Raw genomic sequence first — 12,709 nt, forward strand, 5'->3', positions numbered from 1 at the left:
CAGTCATGGGGGAAAGGAAGCAAACGAAAGAGGATTCAGAGAAACCAGAAAAGTGGTTACCTCCACCACTCTGAAATCCTGACTGCAGAGTATAAGACCATATAATGAAATGGTTATAGATCTCACTACATAGCCAAAGTCCAGTCATTCGCATCAAATCCTATTGCTATACCTGTAACATTCCAACTTACAGAACCCTTCCAGATGGTGTTAAATATAAATATCAGAACCTACCCCATTAACACAGGCAAGATTCCTGCACTCCAGGTGAGCAAGATGAGTTCAGCTGTACACCTTCAAGAATCCTGTCCACAGCCCCAAATCATTTCTGGATCAAGTTAGGGGTATTCCTAAATCATTCATTATGCTGGAACAGCCTAGGTTAGAACTAGTCTAAAAGTATAACTGTGGCTTTGCTTGTCTGAACCCCAACTCTGGTAAGGCAGGGACGGGGTCTGACATGTTTCCTACTGGATTTCTAGGGCCAAACCCCAAATAACACTCTGTGATTCTTGATAGAAGGAGACAATGCTTTCAGGCAGAAAGGCAGGAAGGAAAATCCAGATAAAAAGCCCTAGGATTTATGACTAGCCATACCTTTGCCATAAGACAACAGTAGAATATGATTATTTAACAAGCAAACATATTGCTAGACTGCAGCAATAGAAGCTTACAATCTAGATAATGAGGGAGAAAAAAGTTTCCATCCACTCTAGTCATATCACATCTGCAGCATTGAGTTCCACACCCAGTAGCCACATTTAAACAACACATTAAGAATGTTAAGTTCAGGGATGGTGACCAGAGTAATAACAGATGTGTAAAATAACCCCACGGTCAGTTGAAGAAGCCAGAGCTGTGTGCCTTGCAAAGGAGGGGGAACAAAATGGTCATCTTCCATGGAGGAGAAGATGTAGTCATGTATCTCAAACCTGACTGTGTAGCCATGTCCCCTATCGGAGCTATGCAAAAATACTGGGTCCTCAGGCCACTCCAGACCTGTCGAAACTCTCAGGATGATACTTGGAGCTGTGTGTTTGCACGAAGCAAACACACCAGATGACTCTAATGCAAAATCAGCATTGAGAACCACTGATGTAGACCTAATCTGTTTTTGTAATTGAAAGTCTTAAGATCAATGTGTACAAATTGTAGCGGAATGGATATAAGCTTTAAAAATAATACATAATATTGTTAACAAATACTCCACAATAGAAGATCTAGGTTGGCAACAAAGTTGTTTTAGCAAAGCTTTGGAAATATTCAGAAGAGACCACATCAGCAACAGCAAAATCTTCTGAGGATCCTGCCAAAAAAAAAAAAGAAAAAAAATTCCCTGTACAAAAGGAGGGCTATTAAAGAAATCTGATATCCTTTCTGAGGTGAAGGTCTTTGAAACTAGGTACAGAGCAGCCTCATTTAGCTGAAATTCAGGTTTCTGGCAACTTTAAGCTTTCAAATGCAGTCATTCAGATATTTAGTGGATTTTACTGCAAAATTTGACAGTAACAAATAATCAAGCTTACCAAACCCTTGATTAATAAATGTGATTATTTGTCTTTTTTCCAGCCTCCAGCAGATTAGGAGAAAATGAGAAGTGAGGATGAGAAAGCTATTACTGCATGGTCTATTCATAAATGCTCGAAACGATGTCCCTGAGTTGTTTAAACATGTTTGACTGATGGTGGGCATCCTCTTATAAAAAGGCAGTTTTCACAGAATAGTAGAATTTGGTTTTAAAAAAGGGACTGTTAGAAAAATTTACTTTAACATCCTTTCCTATTTTCTAACTTTTAAATGAAATACAATATTCATGCAGAAAACTATCAAATTAAAGTGTATAGCTCCCTACATTAAAAAAACACACCATGTGTATTGCAATCAGCATCCAGATTAAAGAAAGATTATTTCCAGAAACCAGTAACTCTCTTACCCTTTTTCAATCACCACATTCCCCACCCTCCCAAAGATAGTTGCTGTCCTACTTCTAACAGCATTGCCTTTGCATTTTATATAAATACAGTATGCACCCTTGTACTACTTTGTGTCTGAATTATTTTAACTTTTTAAAAAAATAATGACACCCAGGATGTGACAGTCACACAAATAATGACCAAGCAAGGAATACAAGAAGCCACACGTCTTCATCTTTGGAGTAAAACAATTCTCACTAGCTCTTTTAGAAAGTTTTTGCTCCATAAGAAAGACTTTAACACATTTTCATCTTAAAAGATGTTTCAACTATATGACTCAACAAAGAAATAAAGATATAAAAAACAACAAAATTAAGCATCTAAGTAAATAATTTATTATATGCAAAATGAGTAGCTGCAGTGTCAAATTTTGTCTGCTTAATCTCATGTGTAGTCCAGATATAAATAAGTTATTGTTTTGAAAAATAACTTTATTTTTATTTCCTCTATGCCTCCACAAAATTAATTGTACCTAATTGGCCAATTCTCAGAAGGTTAACCTATCTCTATGAATAGATAACTTTAATAATTCTCATCTTTGCATAGATGTGTGATGATCAATGTGGAAGTAAAAATGGCTGAAAAAACAAACAAAAAAATTAGTAGATTGACTCCGGAATACTAATGCCGTGGTCCTTTGCATCAGAGATTAAGTATGCCTTCACTAGAGGCGTGGAGGTAGGCCAGCTGAATCCTTGTGCTCACTCACCAGCTGAATGCCCCCAACCCTTGGTCTTGGCCTGAAAGTTATGTTATTTTTCTTTAGTGACTATTGATAATATATTATTTTGGAGACAACCTAAAATCAGTAACAGAAGTTAGTTATGTCTATAAATAAAACAGATTTATTTATGAAAAAGAAGTATCCCAAAATGGCATACATATTTAGAAATCCCTAAAATTCTTAAAGAAAAATGTTTGAATTAATAATGTTCCATTTTCCCTAGCGTTTCTATTTCCTGTTTGGGGAAATTAGTCAACATGATGTCCTGCAATGCTGTTTTTTAGGTTTGTGATTAGTTTTTATAATGCTCTTTATTTTTATCTGGTCTAATGTAATGCTGCACTTAGCATGAACTACAAATTGTTATTACTAATTGACTTAAATTAATTTCATAGGCATTATATTGCATAATAAAATGCAATAAAAATTGTGTTCTCTCTATATCTAACAACTCAAGTTTAGGGGAATAAATTTAGCAAAGGCCCATACAAATCTATAGGTCCTTTTTCCAAATAAAAATTTAGAACTCGAAAAGGAACAAACATGTATCACATGCATAAAATGTAGAAAAGCGTAACTTTAGCATGCAATTGGCTGATATCTATAAAAACAGCCACCCCCGTAAGATATATAAGCAAGTGAAAAAGGACACATATAGAAACAGTATCATTTCCATTCTCAGCTCAGAGGCCACATGTGAAAGATTATTAAAAAGAAAATTGTTTGCTAGTTGAAGTTAACCCTTCCCACATACCATGTCTGTGTAATGTCTAAGTTGACACATTGTAATTATGTGAAAGCCATATTTAAACATGAAGTTTTCAAATGTATATTTTTATGAATCACTTTGAATCACTCTTCTGTATGAAACATTCATTTGAAAGGCATTTAAGGTAAGATTTTCAAATCCATTTTAAGAGGTGGTTGACTTTAACCAAAGATTTAAAATTAATTTCACTTGCTATTTGTCTTTGAAGCCCCCATGGTGACCTCAGAATGTCCAGACTTTCTACTCAAACATGACAGGAGATCTAAAATTATCACAAGGGTTTCACAAAATTTAAAATCCAGATTGATTTGAATTTGGAAAAAGTCAATACTTTATCTTCTGAATGTGAAAACTTTAATTAGGCTGCACAGCACTGAGTTACTTAAACAAGTTGATTTAAAATATGGAACGAAGGCTTTTCTTTTTCACTCATGGGCATTGCCCATTTTGGAAAATGGCTTGTGACTGAGGCAGCGGAACCTATCTTGGTGTGACAAGAACAGTGGTGTCAAGGAACAGTGCTTAGGAAGACACCAGTACCGGTCTTGGAAAGCAGGCCATTTGTATGTGCATTGTGTTTTTTAACAAAAAGTGTATCTGCCTCCCTGTGGGAGTGCCCCGTGTAGGTGTGTATACTGCACATCATTTCACTGTGTCTCAATTTCCTCATCTATGAGATGGTCGCAGACACTGCCGTGAGCATTCCTCGAATTCCTAAACCTAGGCTTTTGAAAACCAGCTAAGGATTCCAAAGTAAATGGTGGGGCTTAGAGGTATAAAGAAAAATGAAACTGAGCTGTTATGTCTCTTTTCCCATGTTTCCAAGCTTGAGCACACCCATTCCCGACCAGATCCCCTTTCCCGTAATTTCCACTTCTGAGATTGGACCATGACTGGAAAAAAAAGGAAAGCCGGAAGAAATAACTGAAAAATCCAACAGCAAAGAGTGAAACTAAATCTCCTAATAGAAAAAGTGGAACATGATTGTCCTAATTTCCTAACCGTCTGCTCCTGAGTTACTGGTGAAAGCACTCGGAGACGTCCCAGATATTATGATCCTTTTACACAGCTTGCAGATGGAAAATCAGGGTGGGATAAAGGAAGAGAAGAAGAGAGAAAAGGCAGATTAACAGAATCAAATTCCAGATGGGAAAGAATGGAGAAAGGCAAATGGCATTCGGGCTCTCCCTCTCAACTATTCATACCTTTTCCTATGGGAGAAAAAGGAGGTGGTTTCTTCTGGATGCTCTAAGTCTAGGCAGACAATAAAACATCACCACAGTGACAGCCGGGTTATTACTTTCCAGCTTGTGACCAAAACGAGACCCTAGTGTGGCAGAACTAAAATTCACAATCTCATCCATGAAAGGATTTTCTGTACCAGACATTTTGTTAAAGGTCTTTAAAAAACAGCCTAATGTGTTAATATTGAAAATAGATGCATGTAATTTGAGAATGAGTATAAAATACCATGTGTATTGAATTAATAATGTTTCATTACTCACCCATCACAGAATCATTATTTTAAATCACCATATTTCATTTCAGTGGACAGAGTGTAAATGAGTATGTATTTTTATGTAAAGTGGACCTGCATCATTATTTATTCATGAGTTTTAAAAGGATCATTATTTTTGACAGACAGCTCCTGTCAAAAGATTTATGCATAAGAGCTCATGTTTCCCCACAATAATCATCAATCAATAAACTTTGGAACTTGGTACTTAAAATTCAGTGTTACAGAGATGCACATTTTGTTCTAATTAAACACATGTTTGCGTTTGGAAAATAAACTGCAACCTCAGTTCAAATATATAAAATATAAAGTATCAATATTGCCTGGGCAGAGTGAGTCATGATTTTAGTTTGGGAATGTGCCTTGTTACATTTTAAGTAATTGCTTTGCTTCTGCGCATCAAGGTTTTTGTGTGTGGGGCTGTGAGGCAGATGGGGAAGCTTAGGAGATCTGGCTTGTAACATTGTGATTGGTTATCAGTGATGGTAGTTTTCTGAGCAATGATACTATAGCTGCCTGCTTTCAGCCTTATTTGAAGGGAACTAGGAACTAGGAAGTAGGAGGGCATAAACAAGGCATACCAGTGGACCAGAAAACATCACGTGGCTTTCAGTATGGGGCTTGGAAGTCAGTTCAGAAGATGGGGTGACATGATGAACAGATGATAACATATAATTGCAAAACAGCAAAACTGCAACTGTAACTGATGACAAAGCTGAAGGAAAACGATTTCTGAACTTCCAAGATGAACCAAAAACGTGATGGCGGATCACGAGGTCAGGAGATCGAGACCATCCTGGCTAACACAGTGAAACCCCATCTCTACTAAAAAAAATACAAAAAAACTAGCCGGGCGACGTGGCGGGCGCCTGTAGTCCCAGCTACTCGGGAGGCTGAGGCAGGAGAATGGCGTAAACCCGGGAGGCGGAGCTTGCAGTGAGCTGAGATCCGGCCACTGCACTCCAGCCTGGGGGACAGAGCCAGACTCCGTCTCAAAACAAACAAACAAACAAACAAAAAGGTGATGAATTACCAGTATGATGCAAAGATTTACTGCTCAGAGAATTCATAGTGGTGATACAGCCTTAACCTCAGAGAAAAAATTGAAAGATTTGAAAGTCTCTTGAGACCAGAGACTTTCTGGTCTCTGTGTAATGTCCCTCTGTGTAAAATCCCTTCAGGATTTCCATAGACATTCCATTAATGTGCTATCCCCAAATCACTCTGTCTCCAGATAAGCTAGTAATGCTGAAGATGATTATTATATGAAATGCCGTTTTGAGTAATCTGAATCTAAATGCCTGAATTAAGTAGAATTTCCTACTTGGCAAAGTTCATTTTCATATCTGGATTTTTAGAATTTAGATTATCTGTTATTCTGATATATCACTTTACTATCAGACACTCAACAGCTAGTTTCCTTTCTGTCAGAGTTTAGAACTGGGCAGTGGTGCATCCATCTCTCATGCCTTCCCCTATGAGCAGAGCAGTCAGGTAAAGCCTGGGGCACAGACAGGAAGAAGCCCAGGTACAGGACACTTTTAACCTTTGTCTGGAAGATATGCAAATTATATTTCTTTTTGATCAAGCAACTAAACAGCTAAACTAATGAAGAAAATGTCAGGCCTTTGCTTGATGGGGAGTGGGTGGAGAGAGAGACAGGCTAGAGGGAAAAGGGAGATGGGAGATGTGGAAGGTCAGCAGAGACAGCCGACCACTTTGTGAATAGCTGGTGAAAATAAATGAGTCCTGAGAACTGATGGAACTAAGGCACTATAGAACAATTGCAAAGATAATGTCATCCCTATTTTTTTTTTTATTAGAAGTTTAATTTTCAGAGCTATCAACAGACTTTCAGGAAGTAAATTGTCAGCTTAAGAACACATTAAAGGGTGAATTCAGTTTCTTACTTAAAGCTCTCTGGACAATGCTGAAATGAGTTTTGGGGGAAGAGGTGGAGAAATGGAAAGTTGAACTTTTCTCTCTGGGAAGTGAGTAGTTTTGGAGCAATACCAGAGTGATAGACATGAAGCCAACTTGGGGAGATGTAGGAGAAGTCACACTGCTGGAGAATCAGAGGCTTTAGTAGAAAAACCTGCCAGTGAGAAATACTCTGAGTTGGGAATGTCTGAGAGCCAAGAGTTGGATGTTTAAGGTTATGAACAGACTTTTTAAAGTGTGTTTTAGGGAAAATTAGGAAAGGAGCCTCTTCCACCAGTCTGTATTACACAAAAGAGAATAGCTGCAAAGGTAAGATTAAGAGAATGGGGGAGGCAGAAATGAGAGAGAGATGATCGTCACAAAATATGCCTCAGAAATTCACATTCTGAGAAAGCTTTTTGTAGACATGGGATTGAAGCTGTAGGCAGGGATGCCATAGAGAGAATGATACTCCAAGCTATGGTGCATTGGTATGCTGAGCACTTGAAATTGAAAGAAATTGGAAGGACTCAGAAATTCGTCCCAAAACCAAGGTCTACCAGCCCCTGTCTTTCTGAATCCTCTTTCTTTTTCAGAGAGAGATTCACAGGGATTCTCTCTGGAGTTTTATTTCCTGACCAAGATAATTTCTTCCCAAAAAAGAAAGCAACTGTCTTAAGACTCTTTCCCTGAGAATCGTATTAAATAACCGGGAAAGATTAACCCTTTTCTCATTTAGAAAAACAAAGTGCAGCTCGCTGCCAGTACTCATTTAATTTTACATAAACACGCTCTTTGAGGCAGAAGCAAATCTGACTGATTTTCAAAGTGAAAATAAAATACAAAAACTGTTCTTGGAGTTATTTCTAAACAGAACTAACATCAGCATCATCTGAATCATCAGAATCATCTATTTCAGAAAAATCGGATCCATCGACTGAATCTTTGGCCAACAACTGTTGGAGAACAATGTTAACATCACACGTGGGCATGCTACATTTTCTAGGATTTGACATTTTCAGCAATCGAGAATTACTATATTTTGTAAATGGAAATACCACTACTAAAAACAGAATACTATAAATAGTATGATGTCTTTTGTTTTAAGTCAATACACTACAGCAATGTAAAAATAAAAAAAGTGAGATATTTCATGGCAAAGTTATGTCGGGATAAACGCTGCAGCTGCAAGGGCTGCCGGCAAGTATTCTCAGGGCAAACAGGAAGAGGGTTAACTACAGAAAAGAGAAAAAACTAAAAGTCATCACCACACCCAGACAGACTTTCCATCTATTCTTCCGAGGGCAGCTCTGAGAGATCGCCTGGGAGACATTATCTGCATAATAAGACAACCTTTGTTCACAATGCAGTTCCTCTCCTCACCTTCGCATAACTTGTAAGTCCCATTCCGATTCCAAAGAGAATCATTTACAAAGCACTGTCTGGTCTTCTGGATCCATTCGTTCCCTCTAAAAATTATTTACTAGCCCTCTAAAAATTGCCTACAGCGCCCCCCTAGCCTGCAACCCCCCACCATTTCCCTCCCTTCCTTGAAGAAGGTATTTAAGCCCCAACCATCTGGCCTTTTTGGAGTCTCACATTTGAGTGACTTCCATGTTCATATTCACATTAATACATTTGTTATGTTTTTTTTCCTGTTAATTTGAGTATCGTCATTCATTTTAAGGGATCTTCAAATAAGGTAGAACGGAAGTCTTCTCTCCATCCCTACACTACAAATATGTTATTGAGAATTCTATCATACTTCATGCTCATTAATAAAGTGTTAGGTCATTATTAACTTTTTTTTCTGGGTAAATTTCCAAGAGATTACCATTTTAAGAAATATGAAAGCTAGCAGATGTCAACTTGATGTGGAAGGAAAGGAAGATGCCAAGACTCTGGTAATTTTAAGTTACTAGTATACCTAGTCATTTTCCAGGCCAAAGCAAAGATCCACTTGCCCCTCGTTAAAAGAGAACAATTGAATCTATGAAGGTGTTTAGTGTCTAATTGGTGAGAAACCTAGAGAGTCAGTATTTCTGAGTAGCTAGAGGTTATAGGTTTCTGTTTGTCAATACCAGAAAAGATTTTATACCCTGCTTTTGGTCTGGTAGCTAATTGGTCAATACTAATGCATATTTATAAAGCATGAGATGTAAATAGACGTGTGCCATATGTGCTTTAAGTCACTTAATTATTTTATATTAATGTAAAATATATACCTGCATATGCGTTTGACAATATTCTGAGGTGGCATCATAGCCTTTTCTTTGAGTTCGGATTGGTTTCACAGCCTCCTTTTATACACAGATTTTATTCATAATACATTACTTTTCAGTTTCAGTGGCTTTAAAGTGGAGTGAGAAGATACAGATACTTGCTTAACAATCTGAGTGTTGCAACCATCTATGTTCATATTTTCTGCTTGTTCTTTTCTTGGTGGTTGTTTTCCACAAAACTTATGTGAAAGTAATTCTTTTTAAGTAAGCCTTTTAATTGAATACGTGGATAGACTATACTCAATTTAAGTGTGAGTATAATTTTTCGAATACATTTTCTGCAAGTGAACACACCTTTGTGACTGCTACCTAGATCAAGAAATAAAACACTGTCAACATCCCCAAAGCCCCTCCCAGTCACTTTCCTACCATCCACCCCCCAATTTAATCAATATTCCGACTTCTGTCATCAGAGATAATCTGTTTTTGATCCTTTACTTAAATGAAATTGTATTGAACATACTCTTTTGTGTCTTGCCTCTTTTGCTCAACTTTCTGTTTGTGAGATTCATCCAGGTGGTTAGGTGTCAACATCATGTGCTCATTGTTATTGCTCTGAACTATGCTATTGTATAACTAACCCACCATTTCATTTGACTTCTAATAGACATTTAGGTTGCTTCTAATTTTTTGCTATTATCATAGTTCTACTATATAAATTCCAGTATGTGTCTGCTGGTAAACACACGGTATCTTTGTCTTGGCTACATACCTGGAAGTTGAATTGTTGGATCACAGAGTATATAATTTTCATGACCAGTAATGCTGTCAGTTTTCAAAAGTAGTTGCATTAATTTCTACTTCCACAGCACGTGAGAGTTCTAGCTACCCTGTATCCACCATCACTAGCTCTATGTATTGTCAGTCATTTTTATTTTAGTCATTCAGATACATATGTAGTGGTATAGCATTGTGGTTTGAATTCATATTTCCCTGATAATTAATGTGGTTGAGTACCTTTTCATATTTTATTCTCTTTTTGTTAAATGCCCAATAATGTCCCACATTTTTAATTAGTTTTCTGTCTTTTCTCATTGAGTCATATTGATTCTTATTGATATACACAGACACAGTATCTAAGTGGTTTACCTGGATAGAGGCTCTAACAAAGCAACTGATGTGTTTTTGACAGAACAAAAGCTACCTGTTTTTTGCACTCATATTTCAGTTGTTTTCTTCATAGTTAATAATTTTCACAATTACAATAAGGACACCTATAATAAATATTTAAAAGCATATAAATTATAATACAAAAGTGAGTTGTAAAAGGATGATATAAAAGATAAATAAAGATAGAAGCTCTGAAGTTTTACTGCTGCAACTAGGTGCATCATTTTGTGCAACTTAAGGGTACACACATCCCACATATCTTGGAGCATTGAGCATTTCACAAAATACTGAAAAAGCACTAATATCCTAATAACAGTCTTCCTGCTGTGCTAACACAGTCTCTTTAAAATGCCGAACACTCAGCCCTAAAACCAAACGCTATCTGTTCATGAGAGCAAAGGACAAATTTTACCACAGCAAAATGATGCCTAAAAAATTTCATCTGGATCCACCCACTTTTACTTCCTAATTCCTGTATCTTGTATTTTTTTTTTCCATCTTTACTTGCCTGTTTTGTTTGCTTGCTTTGGCTAAACTTTTCATTGAGGCATAATTTACATAAAATAACATGCATGTATTTTAAGTGTACTGTCCAACACATTTTGACAAATTCATATACCCATCTAACCACCAACCTAATCAATAAATAGAACAGCTCTATTAAGAGGGAAAATTCCTTTGTGTCTCTTCCAAGTCATCACCCCCTCAGATTGTCACTGTTGTGATTCTGTCACCACAACTTGATTTTTCCTGTGCACTGACTCGGCCAGCCAGAATATCATGTGTATGTCACACAGTGTTTTATGTGCTCACCCTTACTCAGGCTTGGCAAAGTCAATTGAGGCCTCTGTTTACTCACCTGAGTTCCCTCATGCATTACCCTGTGGTTTCCTAATTGCAATTGTTGGCATTAATTGATGCTGGTACCATTTTTGATCATATGGGGCTGTCTTGAGTGCCTTGCATTTCCAAAGAGCTCAACATTCTGAGAGCCACAGCATGTTTGAGTCAAAGTTCTCACAAGATATACCATGTTTGTATGAATTACATTTCTGATTAAACTAAATGAAATGTGTTAAAATATGTAATATTTTATATCATGATGCTGGTAATAATAAAATTATGATTATGGTAATAAAAATACATTGATACAGTTTGGTACCTGCTTTGACTTTGCTACTCCTGTCTTGTCAAGGACATTTCTAAGGGTAACTATCCTGTAGTGGGTGGGAAATGAAACTCTCTGAGAGTTATCATACTTCACCAGAGGCTCCTTCCAGACTGCAAAAGTCAGAGTCTTTGTATTCTACTCCCAGACATTTAGTTTTATATCTTTCTGCAAGAGGAAGAACTACAGTGTTTCTTATATAAGTTACATTATGGAGTCTTGTTATCACTAGGAGAGAGTAAAAGATTCATGGTTGAGCCTGTGCTTCCAAACCATTTGGAAGAAATAAACAATCATAAGATCAGGTGCCAGCAATCATTGTACATCTAGTATTGCCTACAGACTAAAACAGTAATAGCGCAACAAGAACTATTCAAAGTTAAAGTTGGTGCCATGGGCATAGAAACATTTAGGAATCCACGCTCCAAAGTACGTGGGATGTACGTGTCCCCGAATTGCATCAGATGATACATCTAGTTGCAGCAGTAAAAGATGAGTTTCTATTTATCTTTACCTCACCTTTTTACAACTCACTTTTGTGCATATATGTTTTAAAATGTAAAAACATAACGCCAGTAAAGGACATCTTGTGTAAACAAGGACATTCAAAAAGTATGGGCTTCCTATATTATGATAGAAAAGGGTTGGCAAGTACATCTGGTAGACCCAGGTGTGCACTTGCTGCCTCATCTGAAAACTCATTTGGCTCCACAGGGTTGAGTGATGAGGTTATTCCTTTGATGGCATTTACTGCCCGAAAGTTTCCTCTCTTCCTGGTCAGTTTTGAAACAAAGATATACCTTAACTACTTTCGTGTGCTGTATTTTTGCCTTATCTCAGGGCAGAGGGGACAATGGAAACAGTTTGGAGAGGTACACAATTTTACATTTTCCCAATATCTCTATTCTAAATTTTATTAATGTTTTGGGAGTCTAATTTCCCCAATCAATGGTACCTGTAAAATTGTCACTATTTTTTTTTTCACATATGCCACTCAGCTTTTCCATTGTCTCTTGGAAACCTCTTCCTGGAGAGAATTTACAAGTTCCAGCTCAATTCCTCAAGGAAGAAAAGGATGGAGGAAATCCTCAAGAGCAACTACTGCTGGGGAGGAAGAGAGATCAGGAAAAAGGGCTGAAATTCTGTTGAAACAATCACTAATATTAGACATAAATGCATCCATGGTGGTGAAGGATGGGACCTAGAGGGTATTCAAAAAAATTATAGATTTAATTATAAAGGAGATG

This window comes from Papio anubis, chromosome 10, assembly GCF_008728515.1.
Source record: "Papio anubis isolate 15944 chromosome 10, Panubis1.0, whole genome shotgun sequence".
NCBI lineage: Eukaryota > Metazoa > Chordata > Mammalia > Primates > Cercopithecidae > Papio > Papio anubis.